Source organism: Bos javanicus, chromosome 17 (genome assembly GCF_032452875.1).
Source record: "Bos javanicus breed banteng chromosome 17, ARS-OSU_banteng_1.0, whole genome shotgun sequence".
NCBI classification, from domain to species: domain Eukaryota; kingdom Metazoa; phylum Chordata; class Mammalia; order Artiodactyla; family Bovidae; genus Bos; species Bos javanicus.
This window is the reverse complement of record NC_083884.1, coordinates 62,947,924-62,967,974: the sequence shown is the minus strand read 5'-3', so window position 1 is coordinate 62,967,974 and position 20,051 is coordinate 62,947,924. Positions and strand designations below refer to the sequence as shown.

The window sequence follows — 20,051 nt, the reverse complement described above, 5'->3', positions numbered from 1 at the left end:
AATTTGCAAAGGCTTATATTCAATAAGGCATATAAAATCACCCAATTAAAAGAAAAGAAGATGGCAAGGACTCAAAAACTGGTTACAGAATTTAAGTTAATTGAAGAAAAACCAAGTAATACGTCAAAGGTATAAATCTGCATTTCCCTGGGGTCTCAATTGAGCGATTCGGCTTTTTTTTAGTAAGTGGGTCAGAAAACTGCTAATCCTATAACGATTTTCTTCAGCGGCATTCAGCTGGTACATATGTTTCTTGCAGATCTTAAAAAAAAAACAAGTATGTTAAGACTGTATTACTCAGCCATAAAAAGGAAACAATGCCATTTGCAACAACATAGATGGATCTAGAGGTTATCATACTAAGTGAAGTCAGTCAGAGAAAGATACCATATGATATCATTTATATGTGGAATCTAAAATATAACACAAATGAACCTATCTATAAAACAGAAACAGACTCTGACATAGAGAACAGACCTATGGTTGTCAGTGGGGAGAGGCAGTGGGAGAGGGATGGCTTGGGAGTTTGGGATTAGCAGATGCAAGCCACTATATATGAAATGGATAAACAGCAAGGTCCTACTGCATAGCACAGGGAATTATATTCAGTATCCTGTGGTAAACTGAATCACTTTGTTGTATAGCAGAAATTAACACAATACTGTAAATCAACTATACTTCAATTAAAAAAAAAATAGTGCTTACATTATGGAGTTGTTGATCAAATGTTGATCTTGTTATTGATGGGAAATTCTCCAAGGTGTTAATACTGTATGAGTTTTCTTGGTAGACAAAATCTGACCTCATAGAGCACATTTGCTTCTTTTCTGTTGGAATCTGCATAACTCTTATTCTCAAAGCACAAGCCAACTTGTGAAGGATTTATTTGAATTGTCTATTCTTACCTCTTCCTTTGGTGCCCCTCCCCTCTGTTTCCTCGTATCCCACACTCCCAGGATTTTGTGCTCTGGCAAGACAAAGCCAGCACCCCCACAGGCAGTACCCCACGCTCTGGCCGTCACATAACCCAACTTGCATGTTCATAAGGACTGGTCACTATAGCCAATATAAGAACTTGACTGATGCCAGTGAAGTCACAACTGATAATGTCAATGTTTTAACATCCAAAGGAATGCTCTCAAATTGTAGAATTTACTTGACTGAAATTGGCCAATAGGGAAAAAAGAAAACTTTGGGTCATATGAGGCCTGTTTGGTGCCACCTCTCAAGTCTACAATTTTCTCCCCCGTCCTTTTAAAGAATTCTGGGCCATTACAGCAAGAAAACTTCTGCTCTTGTGTGAATTCAAGGGGTTTTATGAGATTTATAGGACTTTGGGTGAGACTAGGGAAATTCTTGCACTAAATTAGGGGTTTTCAGGTGTGGGTGAGCTGCTGCACATTAACTATAAGGTAGTTTGGGGCAGGTACAGAAGAATAACATGAAATGGAGCTCATCTGAGCCTAGGACATTGTTTCCTTTGGAGCAAACTAGGCTTGGTCCAGGGGACCTCAAGCAAAGAGAGGGACTAGTCACCATTCACTTTGCTACTTTCTAATCATGAGCCAGCATTCGATGCTAAAACTAGCGGATGGTTCAGAGAATCACAAAACATGGTTAAACAACTGGTAAATAGGACTTACAAAGAAAATGCGAGTGAAGAGAAGTATTTAACCAGAGATAGGTCATATTAATAACATACCCTGTGTTATTTTACTGAAGGTTGGTTGTTATCAGTCAAGGTTCTCCAGGAAAATAGAACCAATAAGGTGTGTGTGTGTATATATATATATATAGAGAGAGAGAGAGAGAGAGAGAGAGAGAGAGAGGGAGAAACATTATAGCAAGTGGCTCACATGATTATGGTGGTTGAGAAATCCCACAATCTGTCTATATGCCTTTTGGAGAAGCAGGAAAGCTGGCGGTGCCATTGAGTCGAAGGTCAAAAGCTCAAGAAAGGGGGTTGGGGGTGGGATGGGGCTGCTGGTGTAAGTCTCATTCCAAGTCTGAAGACCTGAGAAACAAGCAAAAATGTTCAATGGCAGAAGATGAAAGTCCCAACTTAGGTGGAAACAACACAAAACAAGCAAATAGAGCCTTGCTCCGCCTTTTTATTCTGCTCAGGTTCTCAACGAATTGGAGAGGGCTAACTTTTGAGGCTGACTGTTCTTTGCAGAGGGCATTCTTGGGAATGTCCGGCATAATTATCTGGTATTATTTCAAGTGATGATTAAAAGTGAGTCTTTGTGGCAGGGAGGGCTTTCTGTTATTTATCTTATTTATTTATTTTAAGCCTCCTTCCCAACTTCTGTGGCTCAGTTCTGCTTATTTTAGGAAGCCATTAATGTATTCAGTATCAATTACCACTTGCACACAGCTCTGTGTGGGTGAGTTGCAGAGCTGAGAAATTCGTTAAGAAAATGAGTTCTGGTTTTTTAAGTTTACTTTTATCACTTTCTCGTTTCAGCTGGCTACCTGGGGGGGGTGAAGAAAAGCTAAAAGACACCTGATGCCACTTTTAAATTTCGGCTTGAGTCATACCAATTGGATTTAACTTTAATAAAAATAGAGGAAATAAACTCTGAATGTATGTGTTCGTCCAAATTTATAGGTCTTAGCCAAGAAGCCTGAGTTATTTTTAAAAGTTCATAAAGAATGCACTTTTCATGCTTGCTGTTTGAAATCTCAGGTATCATTTAGCCTAAAACACACAGGCAAACAAAATGATGTACTGTTAGATTCTTGGCCAAATTTTTTTAAACTCCACTCAACCTCCCCTCCCAGTGTCTACCTCTCCGTGGTCGGCCCCTGCTTTCCCCTCATCTTTACAAAGACACGCTCACCCGCTTCAGCATGGTAACGAGCTGGCCCCCTCCCTGCCTCGTAACCTTATTTTCTTTCATCACAGAGGCTATGTCTCAAAGTCCTGTTTGTGATTAACTAACCTTGGTGGTTAGGATAACAAAAGGTGAAACAGTTCAAGCAGCAAGTGGGAAATTTCCCTTACAGATGGTTTCTTTCCCTTTGGTGGAAAAACCAGAAATTACTGGATGGCATATACGACTCATCATGGGATCACTAAGCCAGCATGGAATTGCATCATGTTTGCTTTGCATCTTTCCTCACTTCTTTTCTCTTTTTTTCCAAATCGTCACCTCCTGTAGGCTTTTACCTCCTAAATAAAGCACTTTAATTCTTGTCTCAGTTTCTGTTTTCTAGAGGAACCTGGCTAAGTAAGTAGAACCCAGGAAAGGAATCTTTGATTAAGGGAAGGTCCATAATATCAGGCCTCTAGGTGCTCAGGAGGAAGGCAGTAAGATTGTTCTTATTGTTGAGTCACTAAGTCACATCCGACTCTCTGGGACCCCACTGGACTGTAGCCCACCAGGCTCCTCTGTCCATGGGATTCTCCAGGCAAGAATACTGGAGTGGGTTGCCATTTCCTTCTCCAGGGGATCTTCCTGATGCAGGGTTCGAACCCACATCTCTTGTGTCTCTTGCATTGGTAGGTGGGTTCTTTACCACGAATCCCCCTGGGAGGCTCTTGTAAGACTGTAGAAAACACCAAAAAGGAAGATCCTAAAGGCACATTTTCCTAACTTAACACTTCCATTGAAGCATTCCTCCACAACTGGAGAAAAACAGGGAATGTGGCCTACTCAAATGTCACAGTGACACAGAGGTGGTTAAGGCTGAAGGAATTCAGAACTTAAGGGTAGAAATTTCATAAAGCTTTCCTTCCTATAAGCTACAGTGTAGTTTTTCTTCCACCCATCCTCTATAGAGCACCTGCTGTGTGTCGGGAACCCCACAAGCTGCTGAAGAAATAGCACTGGAGAGAGAGTGATTCTGGTCCTCACAGAACTCACTTTCAGCAGGCAAGACAGAAAGGACACATACAAGTGAAAAGTGCAGGAGTAAAGGGGAGAATTTTTTAGGGGCTTTTGGTGTCAAGAAACAGATGGTCTCCTATTACCACAAGCATATAAATGGAAATGGGGAAGGCAGAAAACTCAAAAGGCCGCCTCATGAGAACCCAGATAAAAGCACACAATTCAGCTTCCCTGCATGTATGGAAACTGGATCTTGTTGGGTTTCTGAATGCCTAGATTGTAGGCAGAAACTGTAAGGCCCTTCAGATCCAGTGCAGTGATCCCAGCTCTATTATTTCATGAATAAGTTACCATAACAAACAGACCCTGGGACCTCCCTGGTGGTCCAGTGGTTAAGACTCCATGCTCCCAATGCAGGGGGCCAGGGTTTGATCCCTGGTCAGAGAACTAGATCCCACATGCCGCAACTAAGACTTTGCATAGCCGCAACTAGAGATCCCAAGTGCTGCAACTAAGACCCGGTGCAGCCAAATAAATAAATGTAAATAAACATTAAAGCAAACAAACAGACCTCAAAATAGAGAGGGCTAATCAAGTTAGACATTCCCTTCTTTCTCACACTCTTGCCCATAGGTAGGAGTTGGTCCAAGATTAGGCGTCTGCTCCAGGAAGCTGAAAGGGGACCCAGGTTCCTTCTTTGTTGTTGCCCTGCCGTACCGGGTGGGTACTGACTTTATCTACATGGTGCAAGCTGGCTCTCCAGCACAGCATCAGCTTTTGACCCTGTGGGAAGGAAGGAAGGGGAGGAACTGAGTGGGCAAGCCGCTGAAGCAGCCTACTTCACTTCCAGTCGTTCTGCTGACAAGAATCAGTCACCTGACCACTTCCAGTGCAAGGGAGGCAAAGAAACCATCTCTAGCTGGGCTAAAACCCCTGGATTTGGGGGTGGGGACTAGTACTAAAAGGAAGAAAGGGAGAATAGAAACTGGATAAGATTGCCAGAATTAGAGTATAATAATCCCAGTTGAAGACTCTTGAGAGTCCCTTGGACTGCAAGAAGATCCAACCAGTCCATCCTAAAGGAGATCAGTCCTGGGTGTTCATTGGAAGGACTGATGCTGAAGCTGAAACTCCAGTACTTTGGACACCTGATTCTGAGAGCTGACTCATTTAAAAAGACCCTGATGCTGGGAAAGATTGAAGGCAGGAGAAGGGGACGACAGAGGATGAGATGGTTGGATGCCATCACCCACACAATGGACATGGGTTTGGGTGGACTCCGGGAGTTGGTGATGGACAGGGAGGCCTGATGTGCTGTGATTCATGGGGTCGCAAAGAGTCGGACACGATTGAGCAACTGAACTGAACTGAACTGAATCCTAGTTAACTTTGAATTTCTGATAAACAACTGTTTTGGTGTAAGTGTGTCCCATTTGGACATACTCAGTGTTTATCTGAAAATTATTCACTGGGTATCTGCAATTCAAAGCTGGCCGTGTGTCCCGCATGCTGTCCGTCAGCGCTAACAGTAGGGCACAAGGGCTGCTGTCACTTTGTCAGTGGTGCGGTCTTCTTGCATCGGTTACAAGCCATTAAGGCAACTCAGGTTCAAGGGGAGGGATTAGAACATCTCCTGATGAGGGAGTGACAAGGTTGCATTGCCAAAGAGTGTGTGGCAGATACAGTCGTAGCCATCTTCAGCAAACACAATTCACCTTACATGTTTTATATCATTTGAGCAAATCAAATGTCACCCCTCTTAAATGTTAGTTTCATCTTTCACTTGCACCAAGTCTCTTAAAACTCACCTGACCCACCCTGGGCTCTCTCTCAGGAATCTGAACTCAGAAATAGAAAGGAAGGAAGCAGAAGGAGACCAAGTGGTGGAACCAAATGGTGTGCTCCTTCACGCAGGGCTCTGGAGGACAAGTTCATGAGCTGCTGTCGAATTCTCAAGACTCACCCCTGGATTCCTCCTTTGATAAATTTTAATAGTTCAGCTTTTCCTTTGATGCCACAAAATACCTCCAACATCCTTTCATTAACTTCCTCTTCTCTCTTATCCAGTTTTTCTTCTTTGGTTTACACTAACCACAGGACGCTTCTTTTAATTGCCATCAAAATTTTACAAGCAAGGGACTTCCCTGCTGTGCAGTGGGACATTGGAAGACTGTGCTTCCAATGCAGGGGCGCAGGTTCAATCTCTGGTCAGGGAACTAAGATCCCGCCTGGGGCACAGTGTGGCCAAAAAAAGTTTTTTAAAAGTGAGACATTGCATACAGCCAAATTTAATCTTAAAAGAGGTAAAAAGACAGCAATTCTTTGGGAGGATGTCATTTCTCCTGAGGCGTCTATAAAAGATATCACTTTTGTCAGCAACAGGATTGAATATGTCACCATGATTTATATTTTGCTGTTGTTGTTGCTATTCAAAGAAACTACCCACTGTCTGTGTTATAAATAAATAAGAGGCATAGATATGTGGTGACAGCTATCACTTCAATATTAGTAAAGTAGAATTTGAATACATTTCCTCTACAGGACTGGCCAAGGAAAAACTGACCAGTGGAAACTTTAATCACTTTTCTCTCCAATCTGATAAAGGAGAAGAACAAAAAAGGCAGTGGGGAGCAAGAAAAATGGAAAGAGAATAAACAGTCAAGTCTACAAACTGAATAATCATATCGGGATACAGAAGCATCAAAAGTGAGAAAATCCTAAGGAGATATTTCCAGGTAAAGGGTCCTGATGTTCAGGGAACAGCCTCCCGGTCTTAGCTGGGAGGTTTACAAGAGAAAAAAAGAGAAATTAATAGGAGCGTTTTGGGTAAGAAAGACTTAGAGGAATACTTCTTGATACCTGAGAGGTACGATATAGTTCAATCAGAAAACAAGAGTGGTTGTGGATCTTTATCTCTGGGGAGTTGAGAGAAAAGAACAAATTTCTGGTATTCATTTGGGATGGACCGGGTGAGCTGATCAGAGCCTTCAGAGTCCTGTGAGTCCTCCTCGGAGTTTCTCGGGGTTTTGTGCCCCTCCTCATTTATTTTATTTATTTATTTATTTTTGTGAATGGCATTAAAACATGTATATCCCTCCTCATTTAAACTGCTGTCTTCATGGGTGTCACAGTGCAGCACCTCCTCTCCCTGACCTCCCTTCTCTGCTCTCCTCGGCTCCCTGGAGAGGAAAGCTTCTGCAAACCACTAGAACGACTTGTAATGTCTTTTGAAGCACAGGCCACAGGCTTCTGGATGCCTGGTGCCCTTCAGAAAAACTATTAAAGAATCACAACATGCTCAAAAGTGTGACCGACCTAACAATGTCACCCCAAAACGTGCTAATCATGTGGAACAGGAGCAATCAGATTTGTGGCTGGCTCTCGTGAAATGGAAACGTGACACTTCAGCGGCTGCCAGGTGGTGCTTAAATAAAACTAGGGCACTTCACCTTGAAAACTTTCAGGAAGTGCTGGGAAGCTGTGTCCTGTAAAAAGAGAAATAAATGATTTAAAGAGCCCCGGCCTCTGCGTGGGAGTGGTTTGGCCCCATGTTGAGTGACGTCATAGTCCAGTGCTGTTGAGTACTTGGATTGGGGCTAGTGGGATGGTGGAACTGATGTCATAATTTTAATTAAATTGTATTCATTTCAAATTTTTAAATCGAGGTCAAAGTCACACAACAAAAAATTAAACATTTATAAATGAACAACGCCATGGCTTCCCAGGTGGCCCTAGTGGTAAAGAACCCGCCTGCTAATGCAGGTTAGACATAAGAGCTGCGGGTTCGATCCCTGGGTTGGGAAGAGCCCTTGGAGGAGCCTACGGCAACCCACTCCAGTGTTCTTGCCTGGAGAATCCCATGGACAGAGGAGCCTGGTAGGCTGAAGCCCATGGGGTCGCAGAGTTGGACACACTGAAGTGACTTAGCACAGCACATACTGTTGTGCAGCCACCTCCATCAAGTTTCAGAACATTTCATCACCCCCACCAAAGACCTCCTATCCTTTAAGTACTCCTCACTCTCCCCTCCCCCTTGATACTGGAGTCAAGTATCAAGTCAAATTGATACTTAACTCCACTATTGGAAAAACTTTTAAATATGTTTGGAATTCCTTGGGTCTATGAATCTACTTTTTCAACTCTACATTTTTGAAATCTAACCACAGAGGAGTAGAGGCTTTACTGACAGTTCAGTGGTTAAGACTTCACCTTCCAAAGCTGGGGTGCAGGTCTGATCTCTGGTGGGGGAGTGGAGATCCCACAGACCTCATAGCCAAAAAACCAGAACATAAACAACAGAAGTAGTATTGTAACAAACTCAGTAAAGACTTTAAAAATGGTCCATATAAAAAATGTTTAAAAAAATAAAATAAATACAGAACAATAATTTCCAATTCAAACTTATCATCTCGGGAATTTCTTGGTGGTTCAGCAGTTAGGACTCTGTGCTTTGATTGCTGGGGCCCAGGTTCAGTCCCTGGTCAGGGAATGAAGATCCCATATGAAGAAACCATAGAGTATGACAAAAAAAAAAAAAAACAACAAATGTATCATCTCAATTGAGGTACGCTACAAAATAAGAAAAAATGTAAAAGATCTTATTTATCTTTTAAAAAAATATATTGATTAATAATGAAATAATACTATTTAGAAATATTAAGTTTAATACAATGTATTGCTAAAGTTAATTTCAGCTTTTGTTATTCTTTTCATTTTGGCTACTAGAAAATTGAAAATTATGCACGTGGGGAAAAAAATAACGCATGTGACTGACATTTCTACTGGACAATATTGGTCTATCAAAAGATTTAACTCAAGCTAGATACTAATTCAGAAAACTTTTTAACTACCTACTGTGAACATTTTTTTTTTTTTTTTTGCCACTCCTCAAGCAGCATGACGGATCCTGGCTCCCCAACCAGGGATCAAACCTGTGCCCCCTGCAGTGGAAGCATGGAGTCCCAACCACTGAACCTTCAGGCAAGTCCCCCACCGTGAACTTTTATATATAATTTTGCTATCCTGTGAAAAAGTAGGTTGGAAACAATGTTTGCAATTTTATTGACCTTTCCTTAGACTTTAGCCTGGACCAGAATTGGTTACCAGTTAAGCTGTGGGAATTCTATGAAGGTTTCCTCCTCTCCTGCCAATTACTGATGCTCATATGAAGGCAGAATCATTGGGAAATGTCTTATGATACAATCACTAAAATATTTTAAGTGAGGAAAAATAAGGGATGCTTTCTGACCTTCTTGCTTTTTTAAGACATACATATCGATCTACACTCTCAGTTTTGAATGAACTGAAAGTGTGCACTTTTCTGCCGTTGAGAACAGAAAATAAGCACTTGTCTATGTATGTTCATTCATCAACATATTGAGTGGACACTACGTGTACTTTGTTGGCTGCTGCATGTTTAGGAGTAAAGACCAAACCAGGTGCCTGTCCTTGAATCAAGCTTACATCCCAGTGAAAAGAGACAGAAACCAATGAATAAGATAAGATAAGCACCAAATGCTGACATGTTCTGTGGGAAAAAATGAATATCAATGTATCAATATAATGACTTAATAAAGAGCAACTTTATCAAATGGCGGGAGTGTGTGTGTGTGTGTGTGTGTGTGTGTGTGTGTGTGTACACTATGTGTCTAATTTAGGTAACTGGGCAATCTCTCTGAGATGACAATTAACATTTGAAGAAAAAGGAATCAGCCACACAAATAGCCATGGGAAGAGCAGTCCAGGCAGAAGACACACTCTGCAAAGCAAAAGTTGGAAAAGAGTTTGGTGTGTTTGAGAAACAGAAAGGAAGTCATATGATGAGGATGTGGTGAGCAAAAGGGAAAAGAACAGGAGACAGGACTGGCAAGCAGGAGCCAGTAGGTCATGTAAAGAAACCTACATTTTATTTTATGGGTAATGGGGAGCCTTGGTGTAACAGATGCTTTTTTTTCTTTTTCATACAGATGATCCAGCGGTAGCATCAGTGGACAGCTGACCCTGTTCTATAATTGCCAGAAAGAAGAACTGATCGGTTCGGGTAGATGTCCTCCAGTATTCAGTAGTATTTTAGTTAATACTGCTGTATACCAAGACACCTTGAATGTATACTGTTTGCACCAAGGGCCCAAGGACCACCTCCCCTGCCCCCCGCTACTAGGAGATAATTCATCAAAAGTTGTGTCCAACTCTTTTCAATCCCATGGACTGTAACCCCCCAGGCTCCTCTGTCCATGAAGATTCTCCAGGCAAGGATACTGGAGTGGATTGCCATGCCCTCCTCCAGGGGATCTTTCCAACCCGGGGATCAAACCCAGGTCTCTCTCATTTCAGGCAGATTCTTTACCCACTGAGCCACCTGGGAAGCCCAGAAGGAAAGACAAGATCAGTCAAATAATTCAAACTCAAAACAAGGCATAGGGACTTCCCCGGTGGGTCCAGTGGTTAAGAATCCACCTTCCGATGCAGGGGATACAGGTTCAATAAATAGCAAATGAGGGTATGGTGAGCTATATTGGGTTGGGTTCCCCACGAAGCTCATTCTGAGACAAGGATTCAAGGGCAGGTAGTTTATTCTGGAGATGATTCCAGGAAGCACAGTAGGGAGGATAGAAAGGGAGACACAGAAAGGAAGAGGGCCAATAAGGGACATGTGGCAAGTGAGTTATTGCTGTGGGCAACTGGAGCTCAGCATCCTTGGGGGCAGGGGGCACTGGCAGGCTGCAGAGAACAAGTCCCGTGTTATCTCCATGGAAGGAGAGGAAGCTGGGATATTCATCTACCAACTGGTGGGGCCGTTTCTACAGACAGAAAAGCCTTGCGACTTCTGGGCCATCCTGCTTGCTGGCCAGGTGTCCTTCCACAGCCAGAACAAAGCCCTCATTCAGAGAGTCGCAGGTGTAGCGATGAGCATCTTTTTGTGTACAGAGATTAGGACTGAGGAACTCTGGGCAGGACCCCAGCAGCATCTACTACACAGCGTCAGGCATAGAGGAAGTTATCACATAGTCTCATTTCTGGCCCCATTGCCAGTCCTCGTTCTTTTTTTTTCTTTCTCTCCCTTCTCTCCCACTTACAATTTATGCAATCTGGCTGTGTTTTATGTATCCTTGTAAGCTGCCTTAAATCTTTTTTTGGAACACAGCAGCACATAAATAAATAAACACTAGCAAGGTTTAACATTTTCCTTTATTGACCATTTTTCCCTTCTGTGAACTTTTTGGACCAGGGCCTCTTTTACCTGCTTCTAGCATCGTGCAGGGCACATTGAAGGCATTTGATTATTGTTCTGTCGAGCAGCACAAAGATATGCAGTGGGTTTATAAACTGACTCTGTGACCAGAAACAGAGGCACAGGACTCTCTGGTCCCTTCTTTCTTGAACCCAGAACTTAAAATATTGCCTGCACATAGCAGATGCCCAGCCAATGTTTGTTAAATGAAAGAACGGGACTTGGAACACCTATATCAATGAGGGTTCCCGTGGATCACCATTTAGAAATCCATCAACACACTGGAATTGTGTGTTTTCTAAGGGCAAAACTGCCCTTATCATGTGGATGCACTTATTTTCATGAGTGTAATAAGCTGGGAGGCAGGAACTAAAGATAGATCTAGAGATGGTGTTTTAAAGTGTATATCCAGCAGGCTCTGTGCATCTCAGGACACCCATTGGTAATGCAAATGCAGCCTGTTTGTGAACCCAATCTTTGCTTGTAGGTGTCCTGGCAAACTGTTCTCATAACACTCCTATTGAGAAACTGGGTTCCCCAGGAAACTCAGATGCTAGAAACTGAGTGACTGCTTTATATCTCATGAATCAGAAATTGTTGGACTTCCCTGATGGTCCAGTGGCTAAGACTCCACGTTCCCAACATAGGGGGCCCAGGTTCAATCCCTGGTCAGGGAACTAGATCCCATATGCTGCAACTGAAGATCCTGCATGCTGCAACTAAGACTCAGCACAGAGAAAGGAAGGAAGGGAAGAAAGAAACAGGAAAGAAAGAAGTTGTGGTTTAAGTGGCAGGTTATAGGCATGTAGGTATCTGGATTGGGTTTTTTTTGGGGGGCTATCACATCTCCCCTCCTTTTTTATTTTTGGCTATGACATTTCCCCAGTAGTTTTAATAAAACACTAGGTAGAAATTAAAGTGTAGCCTCTGAAAGACAAATTTTTTTCCACTTAACAGATCAGCATTACCCATAAGTAGGTTACTTCTAGGAAGCTCCATTTTCATGGAGTTCCAGTGACATAGTTTGGCATTTCTTTTATTTATGTGTGTTTAAATTAAGATATAATTTGAATAACATAAAGTTCATACTTTTTTTTGATAAGTAAGAAGTGAATTTATTTAGAGAGAAACACACTCCACGGACAGAGTATGGGCCATCACAGAGGGCAAGTCTGGCAGCCAAGTTCACCCTTTTTAAAGTGAATGAACCAGTGAGTGTGTGCTCAGTCGCTTCAGTCGTGTCCGACTCTTAGCGACCCCATGGACTGTAGCCCGCCAGGCTCCTCTGTCCACGGGATTCTCCAGGCAAGAATACTGGAGGGGGTTGCCATGCTCTCCTCCAGGAGTTCTTCCCGACCCGGGGACAGCACTCGCATCTGCCTGCACCTCCTGCATTGCAGGCAGTGGTTTTTAGTATATTCGCTATGTTATGCAACTGTCACCACTATCTAATTCCAGAACTGCTCCTTTGCCCCCCAAAGACTCCAATACTCATTAGCAGTCATTTCCTATTCCCCGCTCTTCCCAGCTTCTGGCAACCACTCATCTCTGTGGATTTGTCTACTTTAGACATTTCATATAAAGGGAATCATATGATATGTCACCTTTCCAATCTGGCTTCTTTGCCTTGCCAGAATGATCTTAAGTTTCACTATGTTGTGCCATGTATCAACACTTCCTTTCTCGTGGCTGAAGAATATTCCATTGGTGTATGGCTACACCACACTTCATTTATCCATTCATCCATGGACAGACACTCGGCCGTTTCTACTTTTTGGCTATTGTGAATAAGGTTGCAGTGAACACCAACTGTTCGTTTCTAAGGCAAACCATTCAATATCACAGTAATCCAAGTCTATGCCCCAACCAGTAACACTGAAGAAGCTGAAGTTGAACGGTTCTATGAAGACCTACAAGAACTTTTAGAACTAACACTCAAAAAAGATGTCCTTTTCATTATAGGGGACTGGAATGCAAAAGTAGGAAGTCAAGAAACACCTGGAGTAACAGGCAAATTTGGCCTTGGAATACGGAATGAAGCAGGGCAAAGACTAATAGAGTTTTGCCAAGAACTGGTCATAGCAAACACCCTTTTCCAACAACACAAGAGAAGACGCTACATATGGACATTACCAGATGGTCAATACCTAAATCAGATTGATTATAATCTTTGCAGCCAAAGATGGAGAAGCTCTATACAGTCAACAAAAACAAGACCAGGAGCTGACTGTGGCTCAGATCATGAACTCCTTATTGCCAAATTCAGACTGAAATTGAAGAAAGTAGGGAAAACCACTAGACCATTCAGGTATGACCTAAATCAAATCCCTTATGATTATACAGTGGAAGTGAGAAATAGATTTAAGGGACTAGATCTGATAGATGGAGTGCCTGATGAACTATGGACGGAGGTCCGTGACATTGTACAGGAGACAGGGATCAACACCATCCCTATGGAAAAGAAATGGAATAAAAGCAAAATGGGTGTCTAGGGAGGCCTTACAAATAGCTGTGAAAAGAAGAGAAGCAAAAAGCAAAGGAGAAAAGGAAAGATATAAGCATCTGAACGCAGAGTTCCAAAGAATAGCAAGAAGAGATAAGAAAGCCTTCCTCAGCGATCAATGCAAAGAAATAGAGGAAAACAACAGAATGGGAAAGACTAGAGATCTCTTCAAGAAAATCAGAGATACCAAAGGAACATTTCATGCAAAGATGGGCTTGATAAAGGACAGAAATGGTATGGACCTAACAGAAGCAGAAGATATTAAAGAGAGGTGGCAAGAAAACACAGAAGAACTGTACAAAAAAGATCTTCATGACCCAGATAATCACGATGGTGTGATCACTCACCTAGAGCCAGACATCCTGGAATGTGAAGTCAAGTGGGCCATAGAAAGCATCCCTACGAACAAAGCTAGTGGAGGTGATGGAATTCCAGTTGAGCTATTTCAAATCCTGAAAGATGATGCTGTGAAAGTGCTACACTCAATATGCCAGCAAATTTGGAAAACTCAGCAGTGGCCACAGGACTGGGAAAGGTCAGTTTTCATTCCAATCCCAAAGAAAGGCAATGCCAAAGAATGCTCAAACTACCGCACAATTGCACTCATCTCACACGCTAGTCAAGTAATGCTCAAAATTCTCCAAGCCAGGCTTCAGCAATACGTGAACCATGAACTTCCAGATGTTCAAGCTGGTTTTAGAAAAGGCATAGGAACCAGAGATCAAATTGCCAATATCCGCTGGATCATCAAAAAAGCAAGAGAGTTCCAGAAAAACATCTATTTCTGCTTTATTGACTATGTCAAAGCCTTTGACTGTATGGATCACAATAAACTGTGGAAAATTCTGAAAGAGATGGGAATACCAGACCACCTGACCTGCCTCTTGAGAAATTTGTATGCAGGTCAGGAAGCAACAGTTAGAACTGGACATGGAACAACAGACTGGTTCCAAATAGGAAAAGGAGTGCGTCAAGGCTGTATATTGTCACCCTGCTTATTTAACTTCTATGCAGAGTACATCATGAGAAACGCTGGGCTGGAAGAAGCACAAGCTGGAGTCAAGATTGCTGGGAGAAATATCAATAACCTCAGATATGCAGATGACACCACCCTTATGGCAGAAAGTGAAGAGGAACTCAAAAGCCTCTTGATGAAGGTGAAAGAGGAGAGTGAAAAAGTTGGCTTAAAACTCAACGTTCAGAAAACTAAGACCCATCACTTCATGGGAAATAGATGGGGAAACAGTGGAAACAGTGTCAGACTAGTTTTTTGGGCTCCAAAATCATTGCAGATGGTGACTTCAGCCATGAGATTAAAAGACGCTTACTCCTTGGAAGAAAAGTTATGACCAACCTAGATAGCATATTCAAAAGCAGAGACATTACTTCACCAACAAAGGTCGGTCTAGTCAAGGCTATGGTTTTTCCAGTGGTCATGTATGGATGTGAGAGTTGGACTGTGAAGAAGGCTGAGCGCTGAAGAATTGATGCTTTTGAACTGTGGTGTTGGAGAAGACTCTTGAGAGTCCCTTGGACTGCAAGGAGATCCAACCAGTCCATTCTGAAGGAGATCAGCCCTGGGATTTCTTTGGAAGGAATGATGCTAAAGCTGAAACTCCAGTACTTTGGCCACCTCATGTGAAGAGTTGAGTCATTGGGAAAGACCCTGATGCTGGGAGGGATTGGGGGCAGGAGGAGAAGGGGACGACAGAGGATGAGATGGCTGGATGGCATCACTGACTCGATGGACGTGAGTCTGAGTGAACTCCGGGAGTTGGTGATAGACAGGGAGGCCTGGCGTGCTGCGATTCATGGGGTCGCAAAGAGTCGGACACGACTGAGCGATTGAACTGAACTGAACTGAACACCTACATACAAGTAATCTGTTCAAGTCCTTACTTGCCATTTCTTTGGGTACTTATCTAGGATTGGAATTTCTAGGTCATATGAGAATCACCTGTTTTTCAAAATGATTACACTCATTTTACTTTCCCCCCAGCAATGTATGAGAATTCTAATTTCTCCACATTCTCACTAATACTTGTTATTCTGTGTGTGTGTTTAAACCATAGCCAACCTGGGACTTCCCTGGTGGTCCAATGGCTAAGACTCTGTGCTCCCAATGGAGGGGGCCTGGGTTCAGTCCCTGGTCAGGGCACTAGCTCCCGTATGCTGCAACTAAGAGTTCACATACCACAACGAAAGGCTGAAGATCTGCAAGCCATAACTAAGACCGGCACAATCAAAGAAATAAATATTAAAAAATAATAAAGTGGCGGCTCAGATGGTAAAGAATCCGCTTGCAATGCAGGAGACCTGGGTTTGATCCCTGGGTTGGGAAGATCCCCTGGAGAAGGAAATAGCAACCTATTCCAATATTCTGGCCTAGAGAATCCCCATGGACAGAGGAGCCTGGCGGGCTACATTCCTGGGGTCCCAAAGAGTCGGACAAGACAGAGCGACTTTTACTTTCTTTCATAGCCATCCTAATAAGTGTGAAGTGGTATCTTGTGGGTTACCTCTATTATTTTTTTTTAATTTAAATTTCCCCCTGTCCTGTCTGAGCCCTGATATACCTGTCCTGGAACAAACATCCATCTTCCCCCTGCCCCCACCATCTTTCTTCTTCCACATACTTTGGTTTTGAGAAGTTTTAGGTTTACAGAAGATCGAGCAGATAGTACAAAGAGTTGCTGGGCTCCCCAGGTGGTACTAGTGTAAACAGCCTGCCCGTCAATGCAGGAAACATAGGAGATGTGGGTTCAGTCCCTGAGTTGGGAAGATCCCCTGGAGGAGGAGATGGCAACCCACTCTAATATCCTTGCCTGGGGAATTCCATGGACAGAGGAGCCTGGTAGGCTACAGTTCATGGGGTCACAAAGAGTCGGACATGACTGTAGTAACTTGGCACGCAGGCAGGCACAGACAGTCGCCATATACCACTTCTCTCTTCTGCTCACAATTTCCCGTTAGTGACATCATACATTAGTGTGATATATTTGTTATAGTTGCTGAACCAATATTGATTCAGGGTTATTTTTAATTTATATTGATACATTATTGTTAACTAAAGCCCTTAGTTTATATCACGGGCCTTCTTTGTGCTGTACAGTGGTATGGCTTTTGACAAATACGTAATATGTCTGTTATTATAGAGCAGTTTCATTGCCCTGAAGATCCTCTGTGCTTTTCTTATTCATCCCTCCCTCCCGCCTCCAAAGTGCTGAAAACCATTGATCTCTTCCTATCTCTTTTTACTAGAAGCCTTTTTACTTTTGACTATAGTCTTTTCCAGAATGTTGTGTAGTTGGAGTCATACAGAGTTTGAACTTTTCAAACTGGCTGCTTTCATTTGTTTTTTCACCTTTTGAAGCATTTCAGAGTGGGGGCAGTTTTAAACAAAGGTGCTACAGGCATTCTCTGATTGAGTGATGACGTGGAGAAGCCAGTGCCACTGAATGGATTGTTTATTACTCACCTTCCTGAGAGAAGGGGACACAGCACGCCACTTAGGGCCACAGGGGAGGCGTCAGGTCTTGATCAGGAGGCAGAAGCAGGAATAAGCGGAAAGCCTAAGCCACAGCCTTTACTCGAGTTTCTGCAGAAAAGGAGAGACAGTGTACACCACTTGGGATGGGCTCCTTTGCGTAATTCCAGCGGGCTCTAGGCCATAGGAGCTATCTTCAATTGTCTGGCACCTGATTTAGGGTGATTAGGGAGGAGCAGCTATTGGCTTGGTGTGTGAGTTAGATAAGCAGGTGGGTGGGATATGACACTGAGTCAGATGACATTTGCATAACTAGACATGTTCCAGCAAGCAATCTACCTCCTCTAAGGGATTAGCTAGCTCTGTAAATGCAGTCTCTCCTCTAATCTACAAGGTCCCCCAAGATGTCACAACCTCATAAGATATAGAAAATTAAAAAAAAAAAAACAAAACAAAACATGATTAGGGACTTCCCTGGTGGTCCAGTGGGTAAGACTCCAAGTTCCCAATGCAGGGGGCCCAGGTTTGATCCCTGGTCAGGGAAACTGATCCCAGGTGCTACAACTAAGAGTTTGCATGCTGCAACTAAAGATTCCACATGCTGCAAATGAAGACTCCGCCTGCCGAAACTAAAAGAACCTGGATGCCAAAACAAACACTGAAGATTCTGAGTGTGGTGACTAAGACATGAAACAGCCAAATAAATAAATAAATAAACATTTTTAAGGTATTAAAAAAATGTTAATTCACTGAGTTTCCCTAGAGGAATGGTTTTGGGGTTGGTTCTATGCAAGCAGATACTTATGGGGTTTTTATTAGGGATCAGACCCTCTGAAAGGAGAGGAAGAGTCTGGCTACAGTACCAGCTTGACAAAGTCTTGGCCAACCCAGAGGGAAGGTGTGCAGTGAGGACTGCCCATCAGAGTGCCCTGCATCCAGAGGAGACGGGCACCCTTCACAGCCTTGCCTTGGTTGCTCAGTAGTACAGGCTGCTCTGGAAAGGGTATGACCTTGAGCGAGGCAGCTCTGCTCCTAAAACAGACCCTGAAGGAGCTTGGGGGCCATCTGCTGACCCCACTCCCGGCAAGTGGACAGCAAGCCCTTTCTTAAAGGGGGAATGTTGGGTGGCACATCTCTGTGACAAGCTTGGGGATTCTACTGCAGTTGGCCTCTGCCGTTGCTGGCTTGAGGACACACTCTTTTTTTCCTTTCCATATACTAGTTTTGTTTTGTTTCGTTTTGTTTTTGAGGATATACTCTTATTGGCTACCTTTCTTCCCCTGCCTCACTTACCCACTCTCCTTCACCTCTTAATCAACTACTTGCACCAAAATCCTTGTCTTAGAGTCTGCTTTTGGGGGAACTGAAATCAAAACACATCCAATTCACCATTAGAATGATGTTCCTTGGGGCAGGTCTGCCAGTTTCCAGTTCTATAAATGTACCTGGGGCTTCCCAGGTGACGCTAGTGGTAGAGAACCCGCCTGCCAATGCAGGAGATGTAATAAGAGACATGGGTTCGATCCCTGGGTCGGGAACATCCCCTGGAGGCAAGCATGGCAACCCACTCCAGTATTCTTGCCTGGAGAATCCCATGGACAGATGGGCCTAGCAGGCTATAATCCACAGGGTCACAAAGAGTTGGACATGACTGAAGCACACATATCTTGCATTACATATACGTAGGGTGATTCTAGTCCTGATTCGTTCGACACAGTTCAGTTCAGTCGCTCAGTCGTGTCAGACTCTTTGCAACCCCATGAATTGCAGCATGCCAGGCCTCCCTGTCCATCACCAAACTCCCGGAGTTCACCCAAACTCATGTCCATCGAGTCATTCCCGTTTAATATGTTGTCCTGATGTTCCATTCCATTGATGCCCCCTTTTCTCCTAAAATTATCCTGGTTTAGGGACTTCTCTGGTGGTCCGGTCACTAAGGCTCCATGCTTCCTATGCAGGGGGCCTGGGTTCCATCCTTGTCAGGGAACTAGATCCCACATGCTGCAGCTAATCAACTAAAGATCCCCCATGCTGCAGTGAAGACTGAAGATGCCGTGTGCTGCAACTAAGACCAGGGAGAGCCAAATAAATAAATATTTAAAAAACAAAACCATCTTGTTTTGGATGATACATCTTATGATCAACCTACAACGCTTTAAAGTAAGTGATCCTTAATAAGATCCATGGACAGGGAAAAGTGGTTTGTTTTGATCTTGTATGCCATCAACTCATAGTTTATTTTGGGTGAATCATCCAGTTTTAGAGCTGGAAGCAACCTCCAGGCCTGGCTTATCCATTAACTCTCAACTGTTTTTTTATTCCCCCAAACTGTTGGAATGCACATGGTTGACTATTCACATGCATAACACTCCCATGGGAATTCCGATTATGCCAGCTGTAACCCCACTCCTTTTCTCCTAGCCAGGAAAGCATACCGACTGCTGGGGAGAATTAGGTTGTTACAAGGATAATGTGTTATTTTTAAAAAGATGAATCATTCTCCTGCTCCGGTACTTTAACCACCAGCATCAAATCAGTCATGACACAGTTCGTGACTGATTGAATTTGAGAACTGCTGATCTCAATCCAAACCCCTGCATTACATAAAAAAGTCATTTAGCCATATGGTGTCTCCACTTTCTCACCTGGAAATGGGGATGCTAAAGTCTCCTTCTTGTCTGGTTGAGTTTTGGTAGAAGGCAAATGAGGTAATGGATGTGAAAGCTTCAGGAGGTATAAATCCTTTGAACCAATGGGAGCCATTGTGGGTTTTATCTGTATGTGGCAAGAGGCAGCCATATCTGCTTAGTTTTCCAGAGCCACACTAGAATTTACAATATAGGTGGATTTGTACCCATGTGGTTTGCACAGAACATTTATGAGTGAAAAATTTACCAGTGTTCCTGTTCATTATGTGAATTCTCTTTATGTCTTTGCTAAGGTGTCTTAGTCAAAATTCAATGGTTGGGAGTGGATAGAGGTATATGTATGGCTGAA

At 43.1% G+C, this 20,051-nt stretch overlaps 1 long non-coding RNA gene and 1 other non-coding gene across 2 annotated transcripts in view; one reads left to right on the top strand and one right to left on the bottom strand.

The window, feature by feature from the left end:
* Positions 1–20,051, bottom strand: part of LOC133228934 (uncharacterized) — a 97,166-nt gene continuing 77,115 nt past the window's right edge. The window contains exons 6-8 of the long non-coding RNA XR_009730418.1: positions 17,046–17,165; positions 1,857–2,014; positions 1–261 (exon numbers count right to left, since the gene is read on the bottom strand). This is a non-coding gene — a long non-coding RNA (uncharacterized LOC133228934). The remainder of the gene's footprint in view (positions 262–1,856; positions 2,015–17,045; positions 17,166–20,051) is intronic.
* Positions 11,669–11,741, top strand: TRNAG-CCC (transfer RNA glycine (anticodon CCC)). The gene has a single exon. It is a non-coding gene; the product is annotated as a tRNA-Gly (tRNA).